The following is a 15,588-nucleotide window of genomic DNA, read 5'->3' as shown; positions in this document are numbered from 1 at the left end:
TTTCATGAACAAACTAGCAAGTAGCACAACTCACCATGAAATATGTTGCAAGCTTCTCATAATATGCATGCAGACAATATCCCAATCAAATAACAGTTCAATCAATTTGAAGTGCAGTATTTCAACTGAAGCCACTTGCTTCACTGCATCAGAGTCAAGGGTCTCACCTTGCCTATTCTTTTTCTGCCCGATGGATGCTGCCTGACCTACTGAGTTGCTCCAGCATTTTGTGTCTACATTTTGATGACGTCTTTGATTAAAGGATTGTCTGACCAAATGGGACAAATTTTACAAATTTCTGAAGAAGGGTTTCGGCCCGAAATGTTGCCTATTTCCTCCGCTCCATAGATGCTGCTGCACCCACTGATTTTGTCCAGCATTTTTGTGTACCTTCGATTTTCCAGCATCTGCAGTTCCTTCTTAAACAGAGAGATACATCTATCTTTAAATATGATAGTTGTTATTCAGAAATTCCATCCTTTAACCCTTGTCACGGCTAAAAATGAATCGTGATCCTGTGTCTGAAAAAAATTGCATCCTAGGTCTAGAGGAGGATGCAACATTGCTCCTTTAACTTCAGGTACATTTGTTGAGATATGGTCACAGGATAATACTAATGGAAAATACAATTGGAGTTTTCCTTGATTCAGATTGTGGTACCCGAATGATTTTTTTTTTCCAGAGGCAAGTAAATCTTACAGGGGAAGAGAGATGAAAAGCAAATGTTTGGCATGAAGTTCAATTGAAATATAACTCCAGCATGTTACTGTGTGGGGACTTTGCATTTATCTTCAAACATTTGAGTAATTGCCGAGCTGTTCCAGATTTTCTCCGAAAGCTGCGTGAGAGAAATTAGTATCTTGGGGCAAATGCTGTTCTCAACAGCCAGATTCTATATGAAAACACATGGGAACATTAATACATTTGTGTCATGATGACTTTCTTATTTCAGTTTTCACCCCAGGAAGACAAGTGAGGTAAATGAAAATGTCAACCAATGCAGAAGGATTTTATTTTTACGATTGGGGTGAAGTATATGAAGTATAAGGGAGTGAAGTATGAGTTTTAACCTACATGTATTTGCTATTTGGTGATATCCAGTGGCAACGGCAAAGTCATTTTTGAAATGTTACCTTATTAAGTGTAGAGGCCAGTTCAGTTTAGATGTTAACAACAGCTCAGTATGCAATAGGTCAATGCGGTCTATGGATGGTGGATTTATTGGGATGTGCACCTACTAGACTTGCCCAATTCAAGATAGCATACCGAATTATTCACCAAAAATGAGACAGTGTTGGAGTAACACAGTGGGTCAGGCAGCATCTTTGGGGACACATGGATGTGGTGGTGCTTGATATTGGGCCCTGGCCCAAGACTTCATCTTGCCATGTCCTCCAGAAATGCTGCCTGACCCGCTGTTACTCCAGCATTTTGTGCCTTTTTGTAAGCCAGCATCTGCAGTTCATTGTATCTCCTGAAATATTCACCAAACACGTGCCTGGTTGGATAGAATCTTGGTCATTCTATCTTTCGTGCATTGGGAGTTTTAATTTGGGGTTTTAGTGCAGCAAAGTTCTCCCCCCAACAAGTCTATATTTGAAGCCAGACGCAAAAAGCTGGAGTAACTCAGTGGGTCAGGCAGCATCTTTGGAGAAAAAGAATAGGTGACGTTTCAGGTTGAGGCCCTTCTTCAGACTCTATCGAACATCACCTATTTATTTTCTCTAGAGATGCTGCCTAACCCGCTGAGTTACTCCAGCTTTTTGGGTCATCCTTTGGTTTAAACCAGCATCTGCAGTTCCTCCCTACACACTCTATATTTGACATCCTTAACTTTAAGTCCACGCTGTCCAACCAAGTAAGTATCTGAGCGCAGACGAAGTGCTGGAGTAACTTAGCAGGTCAGGCAGCATCTCAGGAGAACATGGATAGGTGACATTTCACCTTGGGGCTTCCTATCCATGTTCTCAGTGAGTCAGGCAACATCTCTGGAGAAAAACAATGGGTGAAGTTTTATTTCGGGACCCTTCTTCAGACTGGCTCTGAAGGTCTTGACACAAAATGGCACCCTACATCAGACTGAATCTGAAAAAGGTTCCTGACCTGAAAGGTCACCCATCATTTCTCTCCAGAGATGCTGCATGACTCAGAGTTACGTCAGCACTTTGTGCCTATCTTTGGTATATATCAGCATCTGCAGTTTCCTTCTACACAAATTATTCCAGTACTTTGTCTTCTTTCGTAAACGAGCATCTGCTGCCCCTTGTTTCTACAAGTAAATATATTAACCCAATTTAACAGGAATGGGAAAAGGCACAAAATGCTGGAGTAACTCAGCGGAACAGGCAGCATTATGCCTGGTGAAAAGGAATGGGTCCCATTTCGTGTTGAGACTCTTCTTCAGACCGAGTTCCAGGGTCAGCACCAGGCGAAACATCACCCATTCCTTCTCTCTAGAGATGCTGCCTGTCCCGCAGAGTTACTCCAGCATTTTGTGTCTATCTTCGATTTAAACCAGCATCTGCAGTTCCTTCCTACACTCAACAGGAACGGGGAAAGTTCCCATTAATTCTCCGAGTTACAGATAAATGTGTGGTCAGCGGCAACATAGCTGAAATCTCCTTGCACCTACCTGCTGCACTATCGATGATGGGTGGGGGACAAAGGAAGCCGATCGGCTCCTGATCAAGTTGATCGAACGGCTGGTGACCGGCAGGTGGCAGCTCTTGCTGTCTCTCCCACCCACCCACCCACCCCCAACACTGACTGAATCTGAAGGATTCGCCTTTGAAAACCCGTTCCAATACCGTCTGAACCAGATCATTTTTCATTCAAACACATTTTGGCGAAAACCCTGTGTATTTAGATAGGATGAAAATGAAACACAATTTGTTTTCTTCAGCAGTTGAGACAGGTCAGTGATTTTGATTCTGATCGCTTCTCTTCACATTCGGGTTAAGATATAAACATCCTTTATGTACTTAGCCTGAAGAAGGGTCTCAACCCGAATCGTCACCTATCCTTCTCCCCCAGAGATGCTGTCTGACCCGCGGAGTTACTTCAGCTTTTTCTATCTATCCTTGGTATCTTAATTCGATTTTTTTCCCCCCTCAAATGCCAAATAGACCCCATCGAATAAGTTTTTTTTTACACACTGTTAAAAATCATTGTACCCCCCCAAGTCTTTCAAAATTGGAAGTTAATTAATGGTGTTGAGCTGCGTTTCTCACTGCCCCCGGTAACAGGATTAAAATAGCGGAGAGAACAAAGTTTGGTGAGTGAGTGGGGAGAGTTCGGACACTCACCTGCGTTGCTGCTGCTGCTGCTGCTGCTGCCCCGAGTTGGCTCCATCGCCGCCGCCCTCTCCCTGCTCCATCTCCCGGGACCCGCTGCCCGTGTCAGCGGGCGTGTGCGGCTCTTCGTTGGGTTGCTGCCGAAGCCCGGACAGGTTGAGTTGGCTTCTCCGCACCACATTGTTCCTCCCCGCTTTCACCGACATCGACATCGCCGGCTCTGGTCGACTCACATGTCCTGGACTTCAGCACCGTTTGGAGCAACTTGGCTGCAGCTTTGTCTTCTCCTCTCTCTCTCCTCCTTCCCTCTCCCTCTCCCTCTCGCCGGCGGTAACAGGTCCCCCAGCCACAACGACCATCTCATGACATCGTGGTGGACAAGTTCCGAGGAGCTTCTGCCGGGGCTCCTGACGTCACCCAGCCGAACCACTGAAACCATCGGAGTTTCTGATCAGATGACATTTTAAATAGTCAAATTAATCCCCAAAGAAGCCTAATTCAGCGCCGTGACACGTCGAGCAGAGAGAGGGGACGTTTGCATTGACAACACCGAACCTGGTTGCATTTCTGACACATAATAAGTCAAATATAATAATCGATGCAACGATCATTATATTGGCAACTGCAGCAGAAAAGCAATCGGGTTGTTCGTTATAAATGCAACCTTCATAGGCGCCTGTCAGTAACAACAGCTTTAAATCTCCCACTATTAGTCAGAGCGTTCAGAGGGCGTCCAAGTGCAAGCTGCAGGCTGCTCTTGAGGTTCGGATCAGTTTGGACTTAATTGAGTGACCCGAGCCCCGTGTTGCTGGCGACATGCGAGGAATTTTCTACATTGGCTCAGCTGCGAGATCTGACTTGGAAGAAATCCTTGATTCGTCAGGGAAACAACGAATGCCGTGATAAAACGATCCGTGTGCGCTGAAATATATCAGAAAATTGGGATAGATGAGAATCTGTGTGGTGTAAGATTAAAGAGCACGTCCAAACCGCAGGCTGCCGTGTACAAAATGACAAGTCACTGTGATTGTAGACTTATTTAGGAACGAGAAATAGAAGCGGGGAAGGGCATTTGTCCCCTTGCGCCTGCTCCATCATTCTTTAGAGTCGGTCAGTGTGGAAACTCGGCCCTTCAGCACAACTTGTTCACACCGACCAACATGTCCCATTTACACTAGTCCCACCTGCCTGTATTTGACCCATCTCCCTCTAAACCTGTCCTACCCATGTATGTACCAGTCTAAATGTTTCTCAAACAATAATCCCTGCCTCAACTACCTAATCCGGCAGCTCGTTCCATACACCTACCACCCTTTGCGTGAAAAAGTTACCCCTCAGGTTCCTCTTTTCACCCTCACTGAAAACCATGGTCCTGCATGATCTGCCTATTCCCAACACTTAACTTGTGTGCCGTGAGTCCGTTGCTGGGGTGGCAGGGGTCCTTCATGATCTTGTTGGCTCTGGATCACCTCCTGGTGTATAGGTCCTGCAGGGGGGAGAGTGTAGGTCCCATGGTGCGTTTGGCCGAACACACTACTTTCTGCAGAGCCTTCCTGTCCTGGGCAGAGCTGTTGCCAAACCAGATCGAGATGTTTCTGGTCAGGATGCTTTCTATTGCACCAGAGTAGAAGGATCCGCAGAGAGACTGAATTTCCTCAGCTGCCTGAGGTGGTAAAGGCGCTGCCTTGCCTTTCTCACCAGTGTGGCAGTGTGTGTTGTCCATGTCAGATCCTCTGTGATGTGGACTCCCAGGTATTTAAAGCTGTTCACTCTATCCACGGTAGTCCCATTTATCCCCAGTGGCGTGTACGTCCTTCCTTGTTGTGCCCTTCTAAAGTCCAAAATCAGCTCCTTAGTTTTACTGACATTCAAGAGGAGGCTGTTGTTCTTATACCAGGGTGCCAGGTCAGCCACCTCCTCCAGGTAGACCTTCTCATCATTATCGGAGATCAGGCCCACCACCACAGTGTCATCAGCAAACTTGAGTTTGGCCAAGTCACTGGATGGATTTAAGAGAGAGTTAGATAGAGCTCTAGGGGCTAGTGGAATCAAGGGATATGCAGAGAAGGCAGGCATGGGTTATTGATTGGGGACGATCAGCCATGATCACAATGAATGGCCGTGTTGGCTCGAAGGGCCGAATGGCCTCTTCCTGCACCTATTTTCTATGTTTCTATGTTTCTATGTTTGATGATGGAGTTGGAGCTGAACCTGGCCACACAGTCATGTGTGTACAGGGAGTACAGTAAGGGGCTGAGGACGCAACCATAGGGGGAATCCTGTGTTCAGGGTGAGGGGGGTGGAGGTATGTCTCCCCATCTTGGTCACCTGGGGCCTGGTAGTGAGAAAGTCCAGGACCCAGGCACACAGGGGTGTGTTCAGTCCCAGTTCCAGCAGCTTCTCAGCAAGTCTGGTGGGGACTATGGGGTGTTGAAAGCTGAACTGAAATCAATGATAATGCTGGCATATCATTTACTTTCCTAATTGCTTGCTGTTTCCTGTTGCATCATCTGTTAGTAATTCATCTACAAGGACACCAATGTCCCTGTGAACACCAACGCCTTTAAATCTCTCACCACATTAAAATACATCTTGCATTTTTCCTCCCAAAAAAATGGACAAGTGGACAGTTTCTACATTATATTCAATTTGTCAAGTCCTCACTCACTGACTGGGCTTGTCTATATCTCTCTGCATCTTTATCTCACCCCTTGCTTCCACCCAGCTTTAACTGGCAAACCTGGATATATTGTACATGGTCACCTAACACATAGCAGATTGTGAAGAGTTGGGAGCCTCCACTGATCTCAGTGGCACACCAATACGCAACTTTCCATGGGGGGGAGAAAGTGTATTTTTCTTCTCTATTTCCTTCCATTAATCTAGCTTTAATGAATATGCTCTAATTCTGTTTATTAGCCTATGTCACAGCACTTTGTTGAGGACCTTCTGAAAGTCCAATTACAATTGCATCCATTGGTATGTGTTTTAATAGTTCTGCAGGTTACAACCTCCAAACTCCAACAGCTTTGTCAAACATCATTCCCCGTTCTGAGTACCCATTTATTATTTTCTTAACTTTCCCAAATACTGATGTCAGAGTAAATTGTAATTTTTCTTTTTTTCTTGAACAGTGGGGTTAATTTTATTGGCTTCCATTCATACCACTTTTCTTGGTAACCCTTCTAAAGTCTGGAATTTTGGAAGATGATAACCAGCACATCCATTATCCCAATAGGTTCTCCTTCAACACCTCTGGATGCAGGTCGCCATGTCCTGAGCATTTATTGACTTTCAATCTCATCAATGTTCATGTCACATTAATAATCCCTATAACAATACAAATTTATTGTATTCTAAGTTCCTTGTTCTTTCTATACATATTGTTCTTCACAATTTCCAAGAGGTTTTCATGGCTTCCTCCACGAATACCTTCACAAAAGTGGTGTTACAATTATCTGCTACCTCCCTACTTACCCAATATAACTGAGCACAAGAGACCCTTATTAGCTTTTTCTATTTTCACATATATTTAGAAACTTTTGCTGGCTAATTTTATATTTCTTAACAATGCATGGTTCCTCTTTACTGAATTTTGAAATGTTTCCAAATCTTCAGGCTGATTGCAGGTTTTGGCAATGTTATAAGCCTTTTTCCTTTGATCTAATACCACAGTTAAATTCCCATGTTAGCCATGTATGAACTACTTTTCCGCTTGGTTGAAATATTTATTGTAAATATGTATTCTTTAAATATTAGCCATTGCTTATTTACTGTTATATATTTATGTTATACGGATTCTTTTGCCACCCGGTCAATAAGCAGATAACAATTGTCCGTCATTATTGCATTACTATTGTTATGCGCATCTTTAATGTCCCGATTTATATTATTTCTTTGTAATTCACATTGTTTCAATTTCAGACCCTGGTCCCAGATTAAACCAGATTCCTTTTAATTATATATTATGAACACTCTTCCTGACAGGCCCCCCAACTATATGATTATTAACCAACACGTTCCCATTGATATGAAATTTAAAATATCCTGATTATTAATTGGTTCTTCAGCATTGTGATCTAATAAGCCATTCCTCAGTCATTACATTAAACATAGACATAGAAAATAGGTGCAGGAGTAGGCCATTCGGCCCTTCGAGCCTGCACCACCATTCGATATGATCATGGCTGATCATCCAACTCAGTATCCCATCCCTGCCTTCTCTCCATACCCCCTGATCCCTTTAGCCACAAGGGCCACATCTAACTCCCTCTTAAATATAGCCAATGAACTGGCCTCAACTACCTTCTGTGGCAGAGAATTCCACAGATTCACCACTCTCTGTGTAAAAAAATGATTTTCTCATCTCGGTCCTAAAATACTTCCCTCTTATCCTTAAACTGTGACCCCTAGTTCTGGACTTCCCCAACATCGGGAATAATCTTCCTGCATCTAGCCTGTCCAACCCCTTAAGAATTTTGTAAGTTTCTATAAGATCCCCCCTCAATCTTCTAAATTCTAGCGTGTACAAGCCGAGTCCATCCAGTCTTTCTTCATATGAAAGTCCTGCCATCCCAGGAATCAGTCTGGTGAACCTTCTCTGTACTCCTTCTATGGCAAGAATGTCTTTTCTCAGATTAGAAGACCAAAACTGTACGCAATACTCCAGGTGTGGTCTCACCAAGACCCTGCACAACTGTTCTTATACTCAAATCCTTTTGCTATGAATGCTAACATACCATTTGCTTTCTTCACTGCCTGCTGCACCTGCATTCCTACTTTCAATGACTGGTTTACTATGACACCCAGGTCTCGTTGCATCTCCCCTTTTCCTAATCGGCCACCATTCAGATAATAGTCTACTTTCCTGTTTTTGCCAACAAAGTGGATAACCTCACATTTATCCACATTATACTGCATCTGCCATGCATTTGCCCACTCACCCAACCTATCCAAGTCACCTTGCAGCCTCCTAGCATCCTCCTCACAGCTAACACTGCCCCCCAGCTTCGTGTCATCCGCAAACTTGGAGATGTTGCATTCAATTCCCTCATCCAGCTCATTAATATATATTGTAAATAGCTGGGGTCCCAGCACTGAGCCTTGCGGTACCCCACTAGTCACTGCCTGCCATTCTGAAAAGGACCCATTTACTCCTACTCTTTGCTTCCTGTCTGCCAGCCAGTTCTCTATCCACATCAATACTGAACCCCCAATACCGTGTGCTTTAAGTTTGTATACTAATCTCTTATGTGGGACCTTGTCGAAAGCCTTCTGAAAGTCCAGATATAACACATCCACTGGTTCTCTCTTATCCACTCTACTTAATTCAACCTCCAATCTAGCACTGCTTATTTGGCTTTCCTGGTCCACATGTAGATTAGTTTTTCATGATTATTGTATGATACTTGTTACATGCACCTCTACTTTCTCCATTGATATATAGCGCAGAGGGAGAAGAGGAGGGAAGAGACAGCAGCCCTAAGATTTTTGCCTCCACCACAGTGAGGAGGTGCTTGGAGGATACACTGTGGTGGATGTTAATTTGTGTTGATTGTTGTTTATTATTGTATGATTGTATGTATGACTGCAGGCACGAAATTTTGTTCAGACCGTAAGGTCTGAATGACAATAAAGGTATCCTATTCTGTTCTATTCTATTCTTCTATACCCCTTGCCACAACTGTTAAAAATTCCCATTGATCATTCCTGTCTTTGAAGTTTCTTACCTCCATCAAAACTGATCCTGCTTTTTGACTTTCTGATCTACAAACCTTTCTTACAAGCCTACAGTGTCGTAGGCGGCTGCTATTTGTAAACATTGTGTAAGCAAGCAAAGAATTTCACTGTGCCTAGTCACATGTGACAATGGAATACTCCTATTCCTATTCTTTGGACTGAATCTGATTACTTGTTACTAGCTTCACCTTCCTTTTCTAGTTTGTCAATATCTTCTAACTGTTAACTACAGTATATGGGGATATTTGTAAATTCAAGAGTTCTAGGAGCAGGATTAGGCCATTCGTCCCATCAAGTCAACTCTGTCATTTAATGTGTAGGAAGGAAGTGCAGATGTTGGTTTAAACCGAAGATAGGCACAAAAAGCTGGAGTAATTCATCAGGACAGGCAGCATCTCTGGAGAGCTTTCAGGTTGAGACACTTCTTCATGTCATTTTATCATAGCTGATCTATCTTTTCCTCTCAATCCCATTCTCCTGCCTTATCCCCATAACCCCTAACACCTTACTAAACAAAAATCTGTCAATCTCCCATTTTAAGGAAGAACAAAACGGACATGGTACCATTGACTATCAGAGGGGACTGTGTAGAGAGGGTGGCGGATTTCCACTTCCTGGGAATCCATATTGAGGAGGACCTGACGTGGAGCGTGAACATCACTGGCGCTGCTGAACAAGGTCCAGCAGATTGTTTCCTGAGTTGCTCAGGAAGAAGTCCAGGACAAGGGCTGCTGTCCTTTTATCGGCTTAAGAGCATACTAACATACTGTGTATGCGTGTGGTAACCAGCTGCAGAGCGGCTCAGAGGAAAGAGAGGGCCATTGACAACACCCAGAGATTGTCGGTGCCCTCTCCTCCTGGAGGACTTACTTCCCCGCTGCCACAGAAAATCCCAGAATATCATAAAGGACATTTCCCACCCCGGACACTCCCTGTTTGATTGTTGGCAGACGGTACAGATTACAGACAAGGACAAAGACTCAAAACAGTTTTACCCCACTGTATAAAGGCACTAAATGTAGCCGCCAGGGAACGCAGGGAGATACAGACTAAGGCAGGTGGTACACTGTGAAATCGACAGAAGGATGGAGGGTGATGTGCCATGCGTGCTGTGTTCGTGATATTTATTTAGTTGTTTATCTTTATTATTTTACCGTGTATGTATCGTTAGCTTTTAGAAATGTTTGAATGCTGCACTGACTGGCTGACATTTTAAATTTCGTTGTACATGGTCCATGTTACAATGACAATAAAGAAACTATTCTATTCTATATTCTATTAACTCACATTACTGGCCAATGATAATTTAGTCATCTTGTGAAGTTGTGGTAAAATGAAATGTAAACTATTCAACATGGAATGGATTCCAACTGGTAAGTGCAGGGAACTATTTCCAATCATGACAGGTACTATTGAACTATTTCAAATCTTCCACAAATGAAATACAATTCAAATTATAGTTGATATTCTGTTCATGCCAGAGATGTTAAATGTGTTTTAAATTATTTGATTTCATACAGAGCGATTCAAATTGGCTGGAGTCTGGCTTCTGGGTCACTGGAAAAGGGTAGAAATTGATGATTCCCTTGGCATTTCTAGCTAAGGATGGCTGCCAACACTGCGTTTGAATCCACATCAGCGGGAATGGAGATAATCCCAGAACAACTCACACCTGTTGTTGTAGAAACTAGGAACTGCAGCTATTGGTTTACAAAAAATATGTCACGTACTAGGATAACTAGGAGTTACTCTAAACTCAGTAGGTCAGGCAGCATCTCTAGAGAACATAGAAACATAGAAATTAGGTGCAGGAGTAGGCCATTCGGCCCTTCGAGCCTGCACCGCCATTCAATATGATCATGGCTGATCATCCAACTCAGCATCCCGTACCTGCCTTCTCTCCATACCCCCTGATCCCCTTAGCCACAAGGGCCACATCTAACTCCCTCTTAAATATAGCAGGGAGTGCAGGTTTAATCACATGCAGGTTTAATCACATAGGTTGTCTATAGATAATCTTCCACCTCTCTCATTAGTTCCGGGTCCATCCCTGACCTGTGTCAAAAGGCCTGACTGCCCTGCTTGGAGCTGGGTCCCATCAGGTGCCGGGCATCACCTCTGCTTGTTTAATCCATCTGGAATCCAGGAGGATTTGCTCTCTGTGTTGCCCATCCCGGAGGACTGTCAGTACCTGGGTTAGTCACAGTCCCCTGGTCTTTGTGAAGGAAGGAAATGCAGGTGCTGGTTTATACCAAAGATAGATACAAAATATTGGAGTAACCCAGAGACCCCGACAGTTCTTTCCTGATCTACCAGTTGCCAAATATTTTAATTCCCCTTCAGGTTCCCACACTGACCTTTCTGTCCTGGGCCTCCTCCACTGTCAGAGTGAGGCCAAACGCAAATTGGAGGAACAGCATCTCATATTTCGCTTGGGCAGCTTACACCCAGCAGTATGAATATTTATTTCTCTAACTTCAGGAAACCGTGGCATCTCTTCCTCCTCCTTCTCCGTCCCTCGCTCCTACTCCCAATCCCCCTTTCCTCCCTACTCTTTCCCCTCCATTCTGCCCTTCCCTATCCTCCTTTCCACCTCCCTCCTTTCCTCCTCTGCCCTTCCTCCTCTCCACCTCCCTTCCTCCTCTCTTCTTCTCCTCTCCACCCTCCTTCCCACAGAACACCGATAGGTGATGCTTCTGGACCTGAACCATGTTCTCTATAGTTGCTGTCTGAGCTGCTGAGTAATGCCCCTGTCCCACTTAGGAAACCTCAACGGAAACCTCTGGAGACTTTGCGCCCCACCCAAGGTTTCCGTGCGGTTCCCGGAGGTTGCAGATGGTTGCCGGAGGTTGCAGGTAGTGGAAGCAGGTAGGGAGACTGACAAAAACCTCCGGGAACCGCATGGAAACCTTGGATGGGGCGCATAGTCTCCAGAGGTTTCCGTTCAGGTTTCCTAAGTGGGACAGGGGCCTTACTCCACACTTTGTGTCTGCTCCTGTTGTTGTTCAAATGTGTATAAGCATTCATGGCAGGATCTCAGGGCTTTTTTTGGTGTTAATAGCGAGACCATTTAACATTGTCTATTGCATTTGAATGCAAACCCGCTTGATTGTAATCGTGTATTGTCTTTCTGCTGATTGGTTGGCACGCAACAAAAGCTTTTCACTGCACCTCAGTACTCGTGACAATAAATTAAACAAAACCCTCTGCTTCTGCTGTTTAGCTCACATGTAGTTCGTTCTCAATGGTGCCTGCATCAGGTTAGCACCTTAGTTATAGGTTTCAGTTGGAACTCTGGAGAATCGCATTTCACAAAAAAGCTGGAGAAACTCAGCGGGTGCAGCAGCATCTATGGAGCGAAGGAAATAGGCAACGTTTCGGGCCGAGAGGGTTTCGCCCCGAAACGTTGCCTATTTCCTTCGCTCCAGGTAGCACAACTGAGTCTCTCCAGCTTTTTTGTGTAACCTTAGTTATAGGTGTTGCTCTTCTGCATTTCATACTGAACAAGTGTAGGCCTCCTACATTGATGGCTGTGGCAGAGTGAGGGATGAGGTAGACAACAAGTCTCTATGTGGTGGTGGATGGAATACAGTTCGGGAAGCCAACACTGACAGGTGCAGGCCCACTGCTATATGTGTTCTGAAATTATTCCATTACACATGATGGTGGTGTCACAACACACAATGGAGAGTGTGAAGACTTTATGTGGTCATCACTCTGGTCAGTTCCATTCTAATGGACAAATGCACTGATGAGGATGAGGTCAAGCAGCACTTTTGCTGTGTTGATTCTCTCATCAGCTGCCTTGGGCCCAGTCAGCGTAGTATGACCAAGGTTGGTATCAGTGCATCTTCTAAAATAAGTTTAACAAGAAACGGGTCTAATCTCTCAGCTGAGGGAAAGCAATGGGTGTTAATCAGCATAAAGTTTCTTTGTTGTATATGCTTAGAGTCACTGGTATGACTTCTCAGGATCCCTACTTTATGATTACATACTACTATGAGGCCAGGATCTACCAAGAGATAGTAGAAGCATAATTCGGAAAGCAAGCTGAAATATCATGTCACCGCCTGAAGAACCCGGTGATTCAAATGCTTCTGTGGAGGCAAAACGATGGTCAACATTTTGGACAGAGACCCTGCATCAGCTCTGAGATCGGAGGGAAGGTAACCCTGTGACTCTCCCCTCGCCATCCACAACATGGCTCCTTCTGCCCATTTTAGAAATAAGGAACTGAAGATTCAGAGTGAAGAAGGGTCCCAACACCCATTCATGTTCTCTAGAGATGCTGCCTGATCTGCGTAGTTACTCCAGAATTTTGTGTCCTTTTTCCATCTGTCCATTGCTCCCCTCTCCGTCTGGTTCCTATCACCATCCAGCCCCCTGACTCGCCCCTCGTTCTCACTTGTACATGGTGTTCTATTTCTGCTGCCTCCATAAATGTTCCTTGTCCCATTGAGCTTCCCACAGCTTGTATTTTGCTCGAGGTTCCAGCGTCGGCAGCTTCTTGAGTCTCTGAATTGCCTAAAAGCATGCGTGTTTGCTGACCAGACAGCGAGACAGATTTACAAAGTTGTTGCTTCATATTTAACTTTTCAAATAAAACGTAACTATTATTGTTTATTGTATATTTATTTGTTGCGAAATTGCATTAATGTGCCTGTAAGGCTGCAGCAAGTAAGAATTTAATTGTTTCGGCTTGTTGCATACAACGTTATTCTTAGCTTTGTTGGAACGGTTATATAGTGGTGTCATCCTGCACCGGTTGCATTGTTAACTTGAACAAGTATGATACGGTAATGAGGTGTGAAAACTACATGGAGATACCAATTTGCAGTTACTACAATGCTGCCAACTTGTTTTATGCCATGTTTTCATAACCTCTTACAGGTGTTTCCTATGTATTTATGCCAGGAATTGGGTGATTTCAGGATACGAATGTGTCCTTTTACAATTCATTAGTGGTTAAATGCGAAAATCTATCAATATACTGAAATAAGAATGTTAAAAACAAAAGGCAAAATCATATTTACGATTAGATTTTGTTTCGCTTTATATCAGTGTCTTGTATCCAATATTTAGGGCAGTGTAGTTGCGTAGCGGTAGAGTTGCTGCCTCACAGCGCCAGAGATTCTGGTTTGATCCTGACTACCAGTGCTGTCTGAACGGAGTTTGCATGTTCTCCCTGTGACCATGTGGGTTTTCTCCAGGTGCTCCGGTTTCTTTTAATTATGCAATCACAAGTTGTGGCCCCATTGGAGGCAGACAAAATGTGCAGGGAGGAACTGCAGATGCATTTTTTGTATTCTTCTGTATCGTTTTTTGTAAACCATAAAGAGACCACTTCACAGTCACGAATGTGCCACAAGAGCCAATGCAATTACCTTATCAAACAGCCACAACTGCATGAGCAAAGCATCGCTGCTTCATAGCATTTTGAGGACTTTAGTGTCAGGAATCTTTTAATGGTCATTACGAGCCTTTTCAGAGAATTTTGTGAAAGTAATTCAGCTTTGTTATTTGTAATGCCAATGTTCTCCAAGTTTCACATGCACCTAACAAGGTCATCTGACGAGCGTCTTCTGCAGGCTGATGTCTCATCCTCAGCCACTACCCACACCCTGTCTCCCTCTCAACCTGCCCATTTACGGAAGTAAATTAGTGTTGATGTTGATAAACTTGGCTTGGTTGTATTGTATGATTTGTGCGAAGGAACTGATTTATACCGAAGATAGACACAACATGCTGGAGTAACTCAGTGGGTCAGGCAGCATCTCTGAAGTAAAGGAATAGGTGACATTTCGGGTCGAGACCCTTCACCAGACTAAGTCAGGGAGGATGACACTGGATATATGGGAAGATACACAGAGAGTGGTGAATCTCTGGAACTCTCTACCACAGAGGGTAGTTGAGGCCAGTTCATTGGCTATATTTAAGAGGGAGTTAGATGTGGCCCTTGTGGCTAAGGGGATCAGGGGGTATGGAGAGAAGGCAGGTACGGGATACTGAGTTGGATGATCAGCCATGATCATATTGAATGGCGGTGCAGGCTCAAAGGGCCGAATGGCCTACTCCTGCACCTAATTTCTATGTTTCTATGTTTCTATACAGAACAACGCAGAGGGTTTGAGAAGGTACAGAACAGAAGCATTTTCTGTACTTTCCCATACCTCCAGTGTCCCCCTCTCTGTCTCTTGAAGGGTCTCGAGCTGAAACGTCACCTATTCCTTTTCTTCAGAGATGCTGCCGAACCTTCTGAGTTACTCCAGCATTTTGTGTCTACGATTGTTGATGTATAATTGTTCTTTCTAGTATGAAGACCTGATAGCCACGTTAAATTGTAGACCGGTTGTTTCAAGATTATTTGCGTGTTATTATTCCAGGTGCCGACCATGAGGCCTCCATTGGCAGCAAATAGGATTTAAGCAAAGACTGTCAGCACCATTTTACTGTTCTCCACTGCTGAATTGATGCATATCACTGCCGAATCTTATCTTGGCTAATACTGCAAGCACTGTCAGAAACACAGCATTCAAGAATGTATTATGTGCCATTG

The sequence above is a fragment of the Leucoraja erinacea genome, chromosome 11 (assembly GCF_028641065.1).
Source record: "Leucoraja erinacea ecotype New England chromosome 11, Leri_hhj_1, whole genome shotgun sequence".
NCBI lineage: Eukaryota > Metazoa > Chordata > Chondrichthyes > Rajiformes > Rajidae > Leucoraja > Leucoraja erinaceus.
This window is presented reverse-complemented; position numbering follows the sequence as displayed.